Genomic DNA, 19,361 nt, shown 5'->3' with positions numbered 1-19,361 from the left:
AATGCTAACTGACCATACCAGGGAGTTGGGACAGGGTTGCAAGCAGGGCTGAAATATTAATGGTGAAATGGAATGGCTGGAATCCTGAACAGCAGGACTCTATTCTGCAGCAGTTTGTTGCAGGTCCCATATCAACTTCTGAAAGGTCTAAGAACTTAAGAAGGCCTCTCCTGGACCAGGTCAAAGCCCCATCTAGAGCAGCATCCTGTCACCACAGTGGCCAACACAGTGGCACTTTGTGTACCCCCTAAATAAGGCAAATCAGGATGATTAGGGTCATGATGTCACATTCCCAAGTCAGATCGCACCATTAGCAAGATGTCTCAAGGAGGTGTCAGGGTCACCGCTAAGCTTCTAAATCACTCTGTAACTTGGACAAGTTTTTATTTTATTTTCTGAGATATTAAACAAGCTGACTGAGGAATTTCCCAGAGCTTAAGAGAAGAGATGATGAAGATGAGAGGGAAAGGGTGGAGAGAGGGTACAATCTTTCATTTTGACATACAAGCCCAGCTTATAATCACTGTTAATTGTTTTACAAGAGCACTTCAATCACTGTGATTTGGTGGAGGGATTTTGAAGTAAACAGAGTTGTTCTTCTCATGGGTCATCATTCTCCAGTGAGTTTTGTCTGTGAGAAAAGCGTGTAAACAGCAGAATAAAGACTTTTGGGGTGGTCTGCTTCTGTCCTAAGCATTCTTTTTCCTAACAAACAATTAAAAACCATAGATTTCGCTGTCTCTTTTCTTCACAGAGCGGAACTTCAATAAGGCGGGTGTGAGAAAAAAGGTATGACTTTTCCAAACTTCGGCAGGTTTCTAACCCAGCACCAATTCTGCCCGCCCCCCCTAAAGAAATTGGGGATGGAAATGGGATTTCTATCTACCCACTCCAAAGTGGTAATGTCTGACATAAAAGCTACAACATAAAACATAAATGTCCTTCCTGCTTTTTGTTTTTTTTTTCCTTTTCGATCTTTTTTCTTCTCTTATTTTCCTTTTTTCTTTTTTTTCCTTTTTAGTACCTAAGTGCCGTGATATTTTGTTGAATGTATCTGTTTTTTCTTTTTGTGTGTATAAAAGGAATTCAATAAAAAGAATTTAAAAAAAACAAAAACAAAAAAACAAAGTGGTAATGTCTGCCTTTGTAGGAGAACCACAGCACCTATCTTTCTGAAATGTGATAGGCTTCATCTCCTCCAAAGTGTGACCACATGTGCAATTTGCATTCAGTTTCATCAGAAACTAAAAGAGACTTCCCCCTTTTTTTGCATTTTTAACAAAGTTTTCCTGCATAATATCCCCTGAATGGATCTACCTGAAATTTGGCAGGCTTAATTCGCACAGGAGTGGTTCATCTGCCTGCAAATTTCATCCACTTATGTGAAGAGGAAAAGAGTCACAGCCATTTTTAGTCAATGGGGATGAAACAGATATTCAGATTTGGACGCAAATAATAAATTGAATCAGAGCAGATCTGAAACACAATGGGCTGCTTCCAAATGTTACAGATACAAGGCAAATCTTGTGGCCATTGCACACCCCTGATTTCTGATATATAGACATGATCTAGGTGTTCAGGAATGCAGTTCAGCAACCAGAACATCTTGGAGGCTGGGGAAGATGACTTACTGCAATTGCCCGCCTCAGAACTGCCCCTATTGTTGTCATCCGCCTCCTCTGAAAGAGTGAAAAGGGAGTCAGCTGTTAACCATCCAGCCTGGTGAGAAAAACCCCACGCTCTGTGCACTGATTTTATTCAGCAGTGATCTGCCTTATATTATTAAATATTAGTATCTTTGTGTGAAGAAAGACACATACACCTTTGTTTGTCCCAAATGGGTTTATTTTTATCAAACAAGCAAAAATCTACCTTATTAAATCTTATCATCACCACCGCCACCTTACTGCATGTGTGGGTTTATCTCCCTCACTCACACAGTACTGCCGATTACTACACTACAATATTGTGTGCACAGGCAGTGTTGTAAGAAGCAAGGCATCACTTTGACATTCATCACCATCATTGTTACACAGACACCCCCCTACTGTTAGCAATCCATTATTGTGCCTGATCATGAGGCATGCACATGATGTTGGCAGCAAACCATGTGTTGCCCCCAGGGAGCAATGACTGGGGGCAATGGCAGAGTTGGTAGCAACACTGGCCATTTGGCTTACTCCTCATGCTCAAATGCACCAACACTGTTGAAGGCAGGAGCAGTGATGCCAGGCAGCAGTGGCAGCTTCACCCCAGCCTCAGTGTTCTGAGACTGGCAGCACTAGCAGTGGCAGCAAGGTACAGATCATAGTCTAGGGTTACTTTGAGTTGGCAGTGGGTACAAGCTAAGGATGCGGGTGGCAATGTGGGTTAAACCACAGAGCCTAGGACTTGCCGATCAGAAGGTCGGCAGTTCGAATCCCCGCGACGGGGTGAGCTCCCGTTGCTCGGTCCCTGCTCCTGCCAACCTAGCAGTTCAAAAGCACGTAAAAGTGCAAGTAGATAAATAGGTACCACTCCGGCGGGAAGGTAAACGGTGTTTCTGTGCACTGCTCTGGTTTGCCAGAAGTGGCTTAGTCATGCTGGCCACATGATCTGGAAGCTGTACGCTGGCTCCCTCGGCCAATAAAGTGAGATGAGCGTCGCAACCCCAGAGTCAATTGCGACTGGACTTAACTGTCAAGGGTCGCTTTACCTTTACAAGCTATTCTATCCGCTCACACTGCAGGAAGCAGCTGAGCAGGCAGAAGGCACTATACCAGCAGCAGCCTCATCCTGCACCTGCACCAGGTCCTCTTGCTCCAAGAAGATGCAGAGCCAGGGAAGTCAGGCAGAAGGTTGCAAGACACCAGTCTACTCAAGTCAAAACACTTCACTTGCATCTCTGCATGCAGCACTACCTAGGGGGCACACATCTAATGCCACTGAATTAGTGACCACAGAGAGAGAGACAAAAATCACATAGAGAAGGAAGCAAATCAGTTACAGTTCCCCCCTTTACCAAAATGTGTCTATCAACACACACACACATGGGGGTGGGGAGAGGCAAACAAACTAGGACCCCTTTTCCTAAAATTTGGCAGGTTTTATCTACTCTGGACTCTAGAGAGGCTCCTACAACAGCAGATTTCATCCACTGCTGTCAAAAGAGGGGAAGTTACAGCTGGTTTTTATTTCCCAATAGTAGAGGGGGAAAGGAAATGGAGCTTCATTTTAGTCAGAAAAGGGTACTGAACCCCATCAAATCGGGCAACCTCCAAAGTGATTTGGACTGAGGCAGGCTGTAAACCTGAAAAATCAGGGTCCAAACTGAATCTCATCTATTTTGCAAAGTCTGTCTTTGCCCAAGTTCACAGTTACTGAGTAAGACCATTGGCACATCTGTCCCAATACTGTCTAATGCTGACTGACATTGGATCTCCAAGGTCTCAGGCAGAGACCTCTCCTTGCTCTGTTAGTTAGAAATGCCAACAATTCAACTTGGAACATTCTGTGTGCAAAACCTGTGATTAAGGAACGAGCTATAGCCCCTCTCTTAAATCCCAATAAGCAGACTAGATCTTCTCTTAGCCACTTCTTGCCAAGAATGGTTTATTTGTAGCAGTCTACAATGGTTTGCAGACTGCATTCCTTCTCACAGATTCATCTCCATGAAACTATGAATATGGAATCAATTCTTCCTTTGCCTACATGTTCTTCCAAGAAGAGCGGACCTCGTATAATTAATGCTTATTGAAGCCACCAAAATCCACTACCTGTCCTCTGATATAATTGTCCAAAAAAGTCAGATGTCATTGAATCAAGACAGAAAGTATCTATGTATCTTTACAACAGTAAAGTGCAAAAAAATGCAGGTGCAATGAATAGCATATGGATTACTATCCTTGCTGAGGCTTAGTTAACTTGATAAAAGTTCCTAGTAACCGGTGGGTCATCTTACCAGCAGGAATGGAAAATTATAGTGGACAGAGGACACCTGTTAGAACAAGGAGTTTGCAGTTGCTGCCAGTACAGTTATTGGATAAAGGACACTCAGTACCATACTAAGTATTAGACTACTGATCGCAAAGTTGAATAGAAACCTTTCTCGCCTTTAACGTTCAAAATGCCTTCACTCCAAAAGACCACACATGGGGCTAATTTATTTCGCTAGTGAAACGACCAACTACAGGCCAAATGTGCAATGTTGGTTCACATGGCTTTTGTAACTTAGATATAACCCCCCCCCCCCCCGTAATTTAGCTGGTGTCATATTAGAAACAAATGTGGAGTTTTCAGCAGTGGGCTACTTTGTATGTATCAAAAATACATCTCTCTCCTAACTCCTAACACCAACATTCCTCAGCTGAAGGGTTTCCACCACCAAGCTGAGGAGGTGCGCCTGTCCCCAACATTTCTGCGTTGTCTTACTCTAGTTTCTTTTTTTAATCCTATAGAGAAATGTGTGGTTGTGTGCAATTAATCACATTGATAGATCAATCTGCTACAGAACTTCCAGATGGTTTTGCCTGTATCTGCTTCAAACACACACAACGCCTGCAATCTCCATGGTGACTGTTCCCAATCATTGCGTTGGCCATTGCTACTCCAAACTAAAGAAACAGCAACAGTGACACAAAATCAGTTATCGTGCCAGCATTACTCTCCCCCCAGTGACTGCAAGTTCAACAATGGGAGAGGACTGTTGCTCTCATGTACTGCTTGGGCATCAGTGTAGCCAGGATTTTTGTTGGGGGAGGGGGGCAGAACCCCAGAGTTGTATTGATTTTGATTGATGGGAGGGCAGCTGCCCATGTGCTTGGGGCCTTCCTATAGGCATCTAGTTGGCCATTGTGGGACAGCAAATACATTGTGGGATAGCAGGAGTGACCATTTTAAATTGAGCATTAAGGTCAGTTTGACATTCTTGCACAGCAAAACTGTTTCTCCACCAAATCAAACTTTTTGCAATAAGTAAAGTAACGGGGAAATGTGCTGCAAACTGTGGGCTGACGATTGGTGCAACATTGGATACAGCCCTCTGATACTTTTTTGGGGGGGGAAGGTAATACAATGTTAGCCCTATTCAGAGCAGATATATTGAAATTAATGGACAGGAGTAATTTAAGTCCATTCATTTCAAGGAGTCCACTGCCAGCATAATTTAGCTGCATACAAGCCAGAGTGGGTGCTCAATAAATAGCCAACGTTGTCTAATCTGCTTGCAGCCTTTGCACAAACAAAGCAGGATGCGTGCTCAAGGGGGCATCTGCAAGCAACCACAGAAAATCATTTTTACCTGGGGTAGGCTAACGTTGTCCTAAGGTTGACCTTAGGGCTACAACACCCAGCCTAACTTTTCTGCTTGGTTTGCTTATTTTTCCTCAGTCCCCTCCTGCTTTGTCTCAACATCTCTCCTGAGGAAGAGTCCTGCTCAACTTGGAAGCTTGCTACTATTCTGTGACATCTTCGTTGGCCCTAATAAAAGGAGTCTCCAGCTGTGGGTTTTCCTCGGCGGTCTTCTGCTCTTTATCGGACTCCTCTATTATAGCAACCGGCAGAAGGACGAGAAGCGTGAGGTGCTCGACTCGGTCTCCTGCGTTCAGAAGCCCTGAAAGCTTCCCCGGCAGAACCCCGTGGAAAGGGAGGGGAGGGCCGGGCTCTGCCGAGGAGACCGATGAAGGAACCGACGCCGCGGACTCGGACCCTTCCCAAACTGAAGGGTTTGGGGGCAGGAATACGTTGCCCCTCTCCCTCCAGACACCTCCCCCCCAATTCTGCCCAGGCGCCAGTGGCGTAGCGTGGGTTGTCAGCACCCGGGGCAAGGCAAGTAATTTGCGCCCCCTAACCCGTGGATTTGCGCCCCCTAACCCTGACCCCAGATGTTGCGCCCGGCCCCCCTGCACCCCCCACGCTACGCCACTGCCAGGCGCTTCCCACCGCCACCCTCAGGAGCCCCCCTGCCTCGCCGGGAGCGAAAAGGCGCCTCAGAGACTACTGGGAGCGGGCGGGAAAAGGTGAGGGGCGCGCGGACAGACTCCAAGTAAAACGCGGTGAAACTAGCGCGGCAAAATTTAACCCCCCCCCCCACCTCCGAGAGAGTTTTGTCCCTCAACAATACACAGCACCCCCCCCCCACCCCGGCTCAACTCTTTTCCCGCCCGGGCTGCTCCCAAACTCACTTGCAACTCCTGGAAGCCCGAAGTCTTGCTGGCAAGGCTGCAGCGGAGTCACGCCGGGCTTCCCTTCCTGGGCTGGGAGGAGGCGGGAGAGCGGCGTCGCCCACTTCGCGCCGCCAGAGGCTGCTTCTCCTCCCCGGAGCGGCGGCGGCCTCCCTGCGCGGCGTCTCCGGCGTCCCCTCTCCACGCCGCTGCTCGTCTCCGGGCTGAGGGAGCCGCTGCTCCAGCTGCTCTCGCCTCTATTCTCTCTCAAGGACGGATCCGCTCGGCTTGGTTTCCTTGCCCTCTCCAGCTCCCACTAGTGATTGTAGAGAGCCAAATGCTTTCAAGGGAAGGGATTCTATGAGGCAGCTCTTTTTGCCTCGCTCTTCTCGCTTCTCCACCCCCCTCTTCACACGCCGAAGAATGCAGGCGCTGCACCTTCATTCACACGTTCTCGAGCATGCTACGTGTTGTGGGTGAGAACGCGCCGCCTGCGCGCGATGCATCACGTGCAGCGAATTTACTGCTTTATTGAAATTTGCTCGATGGCTTTTAGAACCCACTTTGGCTTGTATCAGGGATGGGGAATTTGTGTGCCTCCCCAGGTGTGTTTAAGCACCGACTTCCATCAGTTCCAGACGGCAGAGTCAATTATGAGAGATGATGGGTGCTGGAGTCCGAGATCGTTTGCCGGGCCACAGGTTCCCTATCCCTGATGTTAAGTGGATCCTCAAAACAGGCTGAGAGTCAATCCCAGGTTGCTTGCAGAGGACTTGTTTAGGGTGCAGACATCCTGATTTGTTTGCACCAAGTTTGCAGGGAGTTTATTATGACTCCAGGAGTTTATTAAGCACCCGTTCCAAATTGTTTGTGGGGATGTTGCAGGGGTGTTCACACAGCACATTCAGTGAGTGTACTATCTGTGTAGCTATGTACAGTGGTACCTCGGGTTAAGTACTTAATTCGTTCCAGAGGTCCGTACTTAACCTGAAACTGTTCTTAACCTGAAGCACCACTTTAGCTAATGGGGCCTCTTGTTGCTGCCGGGCCGCCGGAGCACGATTTCTGTTCTCATCCTGAAGCAAAGTTCTTAACCTGAAGCAATATTTCTGGGTTAACCGAGTCTGTAACCTGAAGCGTATGTAACCTGAAGCGTATGTAACCCGAGGTACCACTGTACACAAATAGGCAGACTGTACACTCATGGGGTTACTCACATGTAGTGTTCAAGGAGTTTACCATCTGTGTACACAAACAGATGAACTGTACAAATCAACATGTGTACACACAAAACCTTTTACATGCATACAGGCAGCTTGTGCCTGAGTTCAGTGTAATGTGTGAGAAAGCCTTGCACAGTGTCATGTTATCCCACACTTTCCAATGCATTTTCCTGTCCCTTAACCCAATAACTCTTATTTGATTTGGAAACGGGTGTGTTGAGCAAGAGCACCCAAATTTGCTTATGCAACCTGAATTGGCCAGCATGTGGTTGAGGTATATCTGCAAAAGAATGACGCTATGGATGTGCTCCTAGGCATCTTTACTCAGAGGTAAATTCCGCTATGCTCCATGGAGATTACGCCATTTAAGTGTGCACAGGATTAAAGACTAAGACAACATCCAAATTTACTTTATGCAAACTGCCAAAGAGATAGGATTGGTCTGGTCCTGTAGCAAAAGAAGTGTAAGAAGGCGGAAATGAGTTGTACCACCTTGTACTATAAGGAAAGGCTGTGGCTCAGTTGTAGAGCACCTGTTTTGCATGCAAAAGGTACCAGGTTCAATCTGGTAGGGCCAGGAGAGAGCTCTCTCTGAAAGCCTGAGGAGCTGATGCCAGTCACTGCAAACAATAGTCTGAGTATAAGACAGCTTCCTTCTAAGGGAGATGATTTCTGTCCACTTCCCACTTGAGGTATCACCCTTATTCTGACTTATCGTACAGCCGATCCTGTGGGGAACAAACATTTCATCCTTGCTTCTTTGTGCACTGTGTAAGGTTGCCAGTTCCAAGCCCTCCTCACTTATTTCAGTACTGGCCTTAGGATAGTACAGTGGTACCTCGGGTTACATATGCTTCAGGTTACAGGCTCTGCTAACCCAGAAATAGTGCTTCAGGTTAAGAACTTTGCTTCAGGATAAGAACAGAAATCGTGCTCTGGTGGCGTGGCGGCAGCAGGAGGCCCCATTAGCTAAAGTGGTGCTTCAGGTTAAGAATAGTTTCAGGTTAAGAACAGACCTCCAGAACGAATTAAGTACTTAACCCGAGGTATCCTGCATCACACCAGAGGGCAGCAGGCCAATTAAGGGGGTGCAGGGCAGTTTTGTCCTCCAACAGAAGGGTTCAGCCAGGGGACGCTGAAGGGCAGGCCAGAGGGTTTATGTTGCCACTGCCCCCCAACATCTACCACCTGGTACAGTAGATTTTCTAATTGCACAAGTTATCTTATCAGGCACACTGTGCACACAAAAAAGCAGGGTAGGGTAAGCTGAAAAAAGCATAAAGTGTGCTTCTCCCTTTGTGGTTTTTCCATAGGAGTCAGTAGTAGCAACTTCTTGTTGGCGAAGGTCCATTTATGAATCTGCCTTAGTACAGTAACTAGCAAGCACAAGAAAGGCGTACTTTTCGTATTATTATTTAAGAATGAGATGAAGCATTACCTGCCTGAAGATAAAAGTGAAGAGGAGGTGGTGCCAGCCAAAAATAAGAAGAAAGTGGGCCATTTGTTTTAAGTGTGGAAACCAAGCACATCCTTTTACTGCACATGCTGTCCCTGGCATTGGTTGTCATTGGATATGCTCATCATGTTTAATTCCCCCTCGTCATTTTTCCAACTCCACAACCCCCACCCAAACTCCACATTTTGGGTGGCATTCAACTACATTTTACTCAGCGTTGAGCCACTGAAATTAACGAACAGGGCTAAATTAGGTCCATTAATTTCAGTTAGTTGAATGTCACCGTTGTGTTCGAGAAAAGAAGTGAGGTGGGTGTCTCATTCTGCCTAATGGTAGGGCCCTGAATGCTACAGACAACCTACACTGTGAAGGGACGCGGGTGGCGCTGTGGGTTAAACCACAGAGCCTAGGGCTTGCTGATCAGAAGGTCGGTGGTTTGAATCCCCGTGATGGGGTGAGCTCCCGTTGCTCGGTCCCTGCTCCTGCCAACCTAGCAGTCTGAAAGCACGTCAAAGGGCAAGTAGATAAATAGGTACCGTTCCAGCGCGAAGGTAAACAGCGTTTCTGTGTGCTTCTCTGGTTTGCCAGAAGCGGCTTAGTCATGCTGGCCACATGACCCGGAAGCTGTATGCCGGCTCCCTCAGCCAATAAAGCAAGATGAGCGCCACAACCCCAGAGTCGGTCATGACTGGACCTAATGGTCAGGGGTCCCTTTACCTTACCAACACTGTAAGTGCCCAATTGATGTGTTTCTGAAGCACATGCACAAAGGCCAAAGCTTTTGTTTTTCATATTGTTGAGGAACGCTAAGGAAGAATGCAAAGAAGTGCTCTTGAGATTTTGGGACATTGAAACATACCGAGGAGTGTGCAAACCAGTTCAAAAGCAAACACACAGAAACAAAAAGTTCCTCCACCTGACCTGTCACCCACTTTGAGGACTGAACCTTTGATTAAGTTCTTGACATGTTGGGCGAAATCTTGTTTGCCTTTTTCCTTTCATGCACCTTTGCACTTGTAGGCACTGCCTGGGACCCAAGCCAGAACTGCTCAAAGCATACGAGAAAAGGTTTAGGACTGACTGAGCCTGGAAGCGGAAATATTGGAGGCTTTACAAGAAAGATTGCTCTTGTTTGATTTCTGTGGCCTAAGCTTGCAAAATTCATGTTCACAGATTATCCTCATACATTCAAAACCCCTGACTCCTTTGGCAATTTTCCTGCTCACAGCACTGATAGATCCCTTCGTAGGTGTTTACCGCTGCCCATCAAACACTTTGCTGCCTCATGTTGAACTGTTCCTCTCAATATTTTACACCCATAGGCATACTATGTAGCACAAAAGAGTTGAACAGTGCTCAGGAAAAGCATAAGAAGCATGCACATGCCAGAAGATGGAGAGAGCAGGAAATAAAGAGATAAGGTATATGGGCAAATATTGGCTATATAATTAGAGTTTGTGGAAAGGGCAAAACCTTCAGAAATGGAAAAAAGAGTATTAAAAGAAAGAATGAATAGAATTAGGGCAAAGGCAAGGAATTAAGCAGCATTTTATAGAGCAGAACACAGCCCAAATTTTTGATGGTTATGCCTTCCTTCATGATTGAAAAAAGGCAAATTGCTTTTTAAAGCTATAAATAAGATTAGCAGACTATATAGTGTCCGTATTTGGTCAATGTGATATTGCTAAACTGGAGAATTATCAAAGCAGAAGTTGTTAAGCTGTGAAAAATAAATAAATAGGACCAACGAGCTTTGTCTTTCAGGCTGTAAAGCTAAAACAGATAGACCAGGGCTGAGGAACCTATGGACTTCCAGATGCTGCTGAACTCCAACTCCAAAAATATTATTTTTTTAAAAAAAATTGCTGAAACACTGACCATGTTTCTTCCTGCCCTTCCGCTTTGTTTTTCCAGGGGAGACTACTTCATGCATAATTCATGGGTTAACAGTCTCTTTGAGCTGCTTTGTCTATTAAATGGCACTTGTAAAAACTCTTGGCCGCCAACAGCGATGTTTCAGAGCTCTCAACAGCGATGTTTCAAAGAAGAGATAGAGCTATCTGACAAGATGCTGCTTGGAGTTGTCAGCAGCAACACTAGTTGGTAAGTAATTGTCTAAAACTGATATTACTTCCAAAGCAAACAAGACAAAAACCACAGAAATGTTCACTCTGGTTTGCAAAGTGGTCTGCATGATTTCAGCTCCCTGACCCTCAGAGTGTTGAACGGTATTCTTCAGATGCCCTAAATATCAGCATAACACAAGCCCCTGTAATCACATACTGTATAAACAAAGTGTCAAGGGGACAAAAATCATCACTTGCTTTGAAACTTTGTTCAACAATTCCTGCAAAATATTTATGATATTCCAGTCTTATATGGTGCACCCAGCAGTTTTCCATTCTAGGGATTGACCCAAATCCACACCTGAGGTGCTCTCAGGCTATTCACCAGACCAAGCGGTTAAGTTGCCCTGAGATGTGTGCTCTGTTTTCATCTCCTGCAAACAACCCAGATAAATATGTTTGTTAATCAGATCCCTTTGCAAAGGGATCCTATTTTTTCAAGACATCATTTAGGATACCTTGAGGATATTACTCTCTTCTGCCTTGATTAATTTACCAGCATTGGAGGTCATCCACACTTGCCATATTCCTGTGGTTTATCAGTTCTTCTTTTTGCATTTTTACTGAAAATTGTAACAAACGTAAGAGAGAGTGAGTGCCTGGTTTGCACATAATACTAAACCATGGTAAATAACCGCTTAGCATTATGTGTGAACTCTATCCAGCATCTTAACTGCAATGTTGTTTTGTTTTTGTCATCATAACCACAATTTGAAGTCATGTTTTGTTGTTGGCTTACAGAACATGGGTTTGTTTTAATAATGGCTTGGCATTACATGTGGACCAAGCAACTTTCCGTAATCATGGATGGATGAACCACCTTGTACTGTTTGACAAGATGATTGTTCAGGGTAGCAGCACAGTGTCCCTGAGTGGCTGCAGTTGCTCCATCAGTCCGTGGCATCCTCCCTTCCTCCCTCTGTATCCCACAGCCCAGCTCCCCAGAAAGTGATGTCATACCACTTACACCTGGCATCTTCAGGTAGGACTGAGAAAGAACCTGTGGTTCTCCATATGTTGTTGGATTAGAACAGTGTTTCCCAACCGGTGTTCCGCGGCACACTAGTGTGCCGCCGAACATTGCCTTGTGTTCCGTGGGAGGGAGACGGGCGAGTCGGGCGGCGAGAGGCGGGGCGGCGGCGGCGAGCACACGCGGGGCGGCGAGCGAGCGAGCTCCCACATCCCATCGCCGCTCGCTTCGGCCGGCCTACTGGAGGAAGGCGCGAAAACCCGGCGGGCTTTTGGGTGGGCGCCAAGCAAGAAAGGCGGGAAGGCTCTGGTCCCTCCCCTCCCGGCGGGGCTCCCGCACGCACCTTTCTGCGCCGCCGCGTCCCGCCTGAGCAGCAACAGGAGGAGGAGGAGGGAGGCCAGCACCGGCCGGGTCCCCCGGGGGAGCGGGCGCTCCGGGCTGCTCACCATACCCCGCGTCTCGGGCGCAGCAGCCGGCAGTCCGAATGCATCCCGAGCCGCGCTGCTCTCGCCTTGCCTCCTTCTTCGCGCCTCCTCCCGGCTCGCGCGCCGTCCCTGCGCGGATCCGTCCAGCCTCCGGCCGCCGCCGCCGCCCCCTCCTCTTCCTCTCCTTCCCCCACCCACCAACCCGCACGGCGCGCTCCCACCGCCCCCGATGGGCGCAACCACTTCCGGGTCCGCTGCAGCCGCCCCTTCCCCGCCTCCGGCAGCCGAAAGTCCCCCAGCGGAGCCCGTCTGGCCGCTCCCCCCGCTCCCTGCCCACCTCCCGGTGTTGAGGCGCCCTCTTTCGTTGCTTCGCGGGGAGGGAAAAAACTTTGACTTTTGTGCGTCCCTCCCGGCGTGACGCTGCGCGCTGACGTCACGGGGCGGGGCTTTAATGGTGGTGTGCCGCGAGATTTTTTTCCGGTAAACAGGTGTGCCGTTGCCCAAAAACGTTTGGGAAACACTGGATTAGAACTCTGTTAACCCCAGCCAGCATAGTGAGGTTACAGGTTTCCTACCCTGCTTCTACTCCATTTGATACACCAGAAGGAGCTGCTACCAGATTCCCCCTTGTCTTGCAGAACTCTGCACTAGAAGGGGGATATAATTGGTGGAAGTTGAAGGATTAGGATCAGAGGACCTGAGCAGCATCTGAGGAATGAGGAGGAAATAAACTGAACTTTCTTGAGATAATTTCTATCAGGACTGGCAAGATGCTGACAAGTGTGCAACAGGGGAAGCAGGGCTGGAGTCTGACTTGGGAGATGGGGCCAGTGATTTGTGGGGACCTGTACTAGCCAGGAGGCAAGAGAGGCAGCTTCAGAGCTGGAGGGAGGAGCACAGGGAGAGGAGGAGAAGAAGCAGGTCTGGTCAGTGAAGGGGCAGGTGCTTCACCACCATCTTCTGCACCACTGTCTCCCAGAACCAGGAGATAATTGAAGCGGGGGAAACAGAGGCAGCTTCCATGCAGATGTAGTCTCTACCTGCTTGTGTGCAGCCTATTGGGGGAAGATACATAAGCTGGTGGTGATGTTGACCCCTGCTGCTGCAACTGCTCCCTAGAGTGCAGACTGGGGAATAGCTGGCTAGATGTTCAACTGGTGTGCATGGGTATTTGGAGTCATAGAAGCCTTTGTAAGTGCTCGCTTTTGACAGTAAAGAGTTAACTATACTATCTTCTGTGTACATTCTGTGATTATTTATGGCTGAGTATATCAGTCAGTAGAGTATCTCAGAGTGGTGGGTTTGAGCCCCATGCTGGGCAAAAAGATTCCTTATTGCACAAGGTTAGACTAGCCTCACAATACCTTCAAACTCTATGTTCTGTGATTCTATGTTCATAATAGGGATTGGTTTCCCTGTTCTGTACTTGCTTGTCTTTTGATCACCTCATCATAACTCAAACCCAGTTTCTTGTGGTCTTGATTTCTGTAAACGTACATGATCATGGCCCAATTTGGAGGTTTGTGAAAATAACTTCAATTGTTTTTGTTCCTGCTGGCAATGCTACCAGCATTTGCTTAAAGGTAAAGGGACCCTTGACAGTTAAGTCCAGTCGCAAATGACTCTGGGGTTGCGGCGCTCATCTCGCTTTACTGGCCGAAGGAGCCGACATTTGTCTGCAGAAAGTTTTTCCAGGTCATGTGGCCAGCATGACTAAGCCGCCTCTGACGAAACCAGAGAAGCACACAGAAATGCCGTTTACCTTCCTGCCAGAGCGGTACCTATTTATCTACTTGCCCTTTGACGTGCTTTCGACTGCTAGGTTGGTAGCATTTGCTTGCATAATGGATATTGCTATTTACAGTACTGCTACTGTAATTCATTGCCCATCATCAAGTACATCCCACTGGTACAGGGGGTGGGGTGGTAATGGACTCTATATGTCCTAAAAATATCCATGGGAAAAAAGTGCCTGCACTATTTATTTATTTTTATTCTGTATAAGAAATAAATGAAAAGCATGATATTAATATATTACTAATTAAGGATGAGATGTGAAGAGGCTAAATAAAACTAGTGTAAATCAGAATGAGCTCAGTTTTGTACTGCGTCATGGTGTGACTTGGCGAGGAGCTCTGTGAATCATCATTGCTTTTAAAATTCATTTGGCTGTGTATTTAGAAAGCTGCTATAACCATTAAGCATTACAACCTTACACCCACTTGCATCTAGCCTGTAATAAAGAGCTTAAAATGTAGGGAGACGGGATAAGAAACATAATGAATATTAATGGAGACAATCATAACCTCAATAAAACCGAGATCAAGGGAGTACATATTTTAGCACATTGCTTCTTAGTATAGTCATTAAGTTCATTACACACATACACAAATTACACACAAGCACACACACACACATCCGTACTATTAAATATCTCTAGCAGTCTCATGAAAACCAGTTGTCTTCTACAGTCAGTGAGTGAGTGAACAGCGCAGAGCTGGCATTAAAATTCTATTATTGTAAAATTCTCCACCATCCCTAGTGTACAATATTAAATGTCAAATGATGGCGTGATGACCTTGAGGATATGGGTTACTGTTTTCTTTCTATGCCTCACCTCTGGAAGACAAGCCAGTAGACAGTGGCGGAGCTTCATGCTCCGGCACCGGGGGGTAGAGAGCAGGCGGGGCTGGGGCTGGTGTGCATCTTGGGGGGGGGGGTGACACGCCTCCTGTAGGGGCATAGCGCATGTCCTGGGGGCATGGTACACTGCCTGCGGGGGCATGGCGCCCAGCACGGGGGGGGCAGCCACGATGGTACCCCACCAGGATTGCGCTGTCGGGGGCGGTGCGCTCCCCCGCACTCCTCTTCCTCCGCCAGTGCCAGCAGACAACCCTGTTCTGAATTATTTTACGGAAGTGGTCACTTCAACTTACATGAGTACTGCTACTGCAAGGCAAACTGGGGATCTTTTTAGTGTAAGTAAACTGTAAAACTCAAGTTTGACAGTGCAAAAAACTTTCAAGCAGGTTCAAAATGATAAAATATAAAAACAAAGAATCCATAGTAACGGGCCTCCACACAAACACAATGCCTTAGGGTAAAAATAGTCTCCTAATCCTCCCACCCTCCCCCTGGACAAGGGAATATCCCACAGCGAACTTTGTACACTCCACACAAAAAAAACTTATATTCACAAGCTGATTTGCTAATGGATGACCACACTGGAGCTCAATGGCATGACTCACGTCAGCAAAGCTGTTCACATTTCCTAAATGTCTCAAAGATCATTTTTCTCCATCTACTTTTCTTGGGGCTGCATTTGATTTCTTTTCATTCCCTGAACCACTCATTATGCGAATAATGTGGACTAATCCCATTTTTAGCTTCGTGTTCTATGGTTTAATTAGTTCAATCTAATGGTATTTATTCAGCGGTGCTGACTCTTTAGTCAGATTTCAGCACAGTACTAGTGTAATCTTCCACCCAACCAGGGCTTTTGTTTTCAGGGGGTACTCAAGGGTACGCAGTACCTGCACCTCTGTTGTTGATGATGATGATGATGTTAAAAAGTGTGGCATTTACTGTAACAACTTCATGGTGAGTACCAGCACTTATTTGTCTATTTAAAAAGCACTGCACCCCACCCACTTTTCTAATTAATGCATTTGCCTTCTGTGAACCAGTAGAGAGGGGACTAGGTTTTCTATAATGCAATATTCAGGAGGGAGAGAGAGAGAGAGAGAGAGAGAGAGAGAGAGATAGATTCATACATGGTTACCAAAAGTTCAGTTATAATTTTATTATACTACTACTACTACTACTTGGAATTGATTTTTAGCAATTGCGTTTGTTGTATCCTTTGCAACTTTCTTGTAAGGTTGGTCGATATTTTCTACATGACCTATGGCATGTTTAGACAGTAAGAAACTGCAGTGTTTGGTCTGTACTCTCATTAGGCTCCAGAACAAGCTACTTTCCATCTAACCTGTCAGGGAACTGACATCGGAGCGAGAGGCGAAGGGGAGGCTCCCAGATGATGCTGGCGAAGGACCCAGCAGCAGGGGGAGCAACAGCTCAGTAGAGGGGGAAGCCAATCAGCGCAACACCGGGGATAAAGGGAGGCAGACGGGGGAAGTGGAGAGAGGGCTCCAGGACTCTTCACTGGACATCAGTGAGGAGAGCCCAGGTCCTCCGCTACCCACGCCTTCCCTGCGCAGAAGACTCCCGCGCAGTGAGAGGAGGAGGAGACTGGGTGTCAAACAACTTTTATGTTGGAAGAGGTTCAAGAAACGCCCACTGACGGATTCTGCCAGTGACTGAGGCAGCCACCATGAGAAGGGGCTGTGCAGTCAGAAAGGTTTAACAAGGCAAATTAACCGAGAAAGGCACCAGTTTACGCACGAGTAACTCATACCTATTACAGCACCCCTATCCAGCTTGTGCGAAAGACATCAACCTGCATCATTCTCCACTCTTATTTACACTACTGAGCTTCAGCCAGGATTTATTTTTTTTAATCTACTATATATTTTGGAAAGCTGCATGTCTGTTCACTATGCATTTGGATATCTCTTAAGATATCTTAACCAAATTTTGAATGATGGTTCCTACGATCAAGCTTTTCTTCTATGTTTGGATATAACTGGACGGTACTTTGGTTCAAGATGACAGACATAACCTTTCAAAAGTACCTTGATTTTAACCACCAATTTCAAGACTGCACTGATATTTTGGTATTTTTTTAATTACTGAGCAATACCAAATATCAGGCTGCTAGTGGTAAATATTCTGAGAAATTTAAAATGTCTTAACAGGTTGAAATATTTTAAATTTCTCAGAAATATTTACCACTAATTAGAACATCCTCCCCCTTTAGGAAGGAGTTAATTGTTGTTATTATTATTATTATTATTAGTAGTAGTAGTAGTATACCACCCTTTATCTGAATATCCCAGTGCAGTTCACAACAGAAAAATACAAAAATGAGAATACAAAATACATAACAAAACAAAAACAAATCAAACCAATAACCCCCTTCCCACAAACAGATTTAAAAATCCATGGAAAGTTAATCAGCCGAATGCCTGAATATTGTTGAAGGTTGCACATCACTGCAGCCTGTTGCATCAATATACCCTGAAACAGCTTCTTCTCCGTTGGCCAGTTTATGATCCCCAGCCAGCCTGCCCAATGATTAGTCCTGATGATAATCCAATAAACAACCCCCACCACCATATTCCCCACCCCCAATGTACTGATTAGGGCAGTGGTTCCCAATTAGCCAAGTCCTGCAGATGCCCTGTTTTTCAAAAGCCAAGCCAAGGATCCCTTACTTTAGTTTTTGTTATGTGAATGGTGCCACAGATCCCAAGGTTGGATTACAAGGGCCTCCTGGAGTCTGAGAACCACTAATATTTCTCCATGTGATTGTGAACCTTCTCTGCAAGTTCTTATGAAGAAAGTAGGCTTCAGGCCTCATATTATGTTGACCAGGTAATTTCTGCCATGACTCACTCTCTCTCTCTCTCTCTCTCTCTCTCTCTCTCTCTCTCCATTAAAAGCAGTGCCCTAGACTTCAGTCTCCCACAGGACACACTGTAGGAGACTTACATGGGGAAATCAATCTTGAGCTTCACAGAAATCTTTGGCAATGAATATTTATTTTTCGCTTTGATTTTGCGTTTCCACTCAGAATGAGGTTAGGCAAAATCTTAGGTTTCTATGCCTCTGCACTTAGAAAAACATGTCAGTTGTATTTCATCTGCATTGGCGCATGAAAGCAGGAACTCACCATTTCCTTTTGCATTTCAACCCAGGTCACCGTTTTACAGAACTCACCCACCCCATACAGATATTTTAAGCTAGAAGGGTTTGTTGTTGTTTTTTAAGAAGAAGAAATGGCAAGAACTCTGAAAGCACAAAATTGCTCAGATATAGCAAAACTATTGCCTTTGTGAAAATCTTTATGTAATGCATTTGACATGTAAATATCCAGCTTTTCCCCCTTTTTGCTTTGAAGCATCACTGGGATATCCTCCGAAACACATTTAGGATTGCTGTTAGAGAATCTCCTTGCCTTCTTGAGAACTGCAAACTTACTTTTTCACCTGAAATTATCAGTAGGAAAATTGCCTGAAAAGCATTGTTCAGAATAGCAGTTTGCTAAGAAGAAGAAGAAGAAGAAGAAGAAGAAGAAGAAGAAGAAGAAGAAGGATTTAATAGAATACATCTTGCAGAGCATAAAAAGTCCCTACACAGAGACAGAACATTTTCATCGTATGGCCAAGACTGACCAGTGCTGTTTCACTGCATCTCTCATTGCACAACATCACCTCATAGCTGTCAGTTCACCAGTTCTAAAAATAAGAGCCCAGTGGCATTATGGTCTCAAAGTACTCCCCAATACTTTGATATGTTGCTCTTTCAAAAGATGCCGTGTTACACAATTTGCTGGACCAGTTCTTCTACCCCAGGGAGGCACAGAGGATTTCCAGCACTATTTTGGTCCAATTAAGCTCCAAGGGAATCAGATTTCTTTTGATCCGGTAAGCAAAAAATAACCGAACTAAACCAGGCCCCCCAGTCCACAATTCTTCTGGCTGGGCCCAAGGAAAGGTATGTGATTCATCCCTTCTGCCCAAGGGGGAAGAAAAATGGATATATAAACACAATCTATAATTTGCAACCCATTTGGGAATCCATGGTGGAAGGAATTCACCAGGGCTTTGTCACAGGGAAAGATAGCCAAATTAAAAGGAATCATGTGAAAGCACATCTCTGCTCAGTTGCATGCCCAGTTCATTTCAGTAGAACATGTGCCGGAGGAGTTCATGGTGGATTATCCACACTCTCTGCATCATGAATTCCAAATAGTTTTGATATGGTAGATGGTTTTAATTTGGTCTCAGGATTGGAACCAGCCAACAGGTGGAATCCAATTAAAGATACAGTTCTGTGGACAGGTCCCCTCTAGTAAAACCTTTTAACAACCATTGGTCTGTATCTTTACAGCAGGAAG

The 19,361-nt window shown here is 46.0% G+C and overlaps 1 long non-coding RNA gene across 1 annotated transcript; it reads left to right on the top strand.

Moving 5' to 3' along the window:
* The first annotated feature begins 1,898 nt into the window (after positions 1 to 1,898).
* On the top strand, positions 1,899 to 5,482 carry LOC310686056. Its single transcript, XR_014515687.1, has 2 exons — positions 1,899 to 2,298; positions 5,368 to 5,482. It is a non-coding gene; the product is annotated as an uncharacterized lncRNA (long non-coding RNA).
* The last annotated feature ends 13,879 nt before the right edge of the window (positions 5,483 to 19,361 follow it).

This window comes from Podarcis liolepis (assembly GCF_965112155.1).
Source record: "Podarcis liolepis genome assembly, chromosome: 9".
NCBI classification, from domain to species: domain Eukaryota; kingdom Metazoa; phylum Chordata; class Lepidosauria; order Squamata; family Lacertidae; genus Podarcis; species Podarcis liolepis.
Note: the sequence above shows the minus strand (reverse complement) of the source record. Positions and strands in the feature narration are given on the sequence as shown.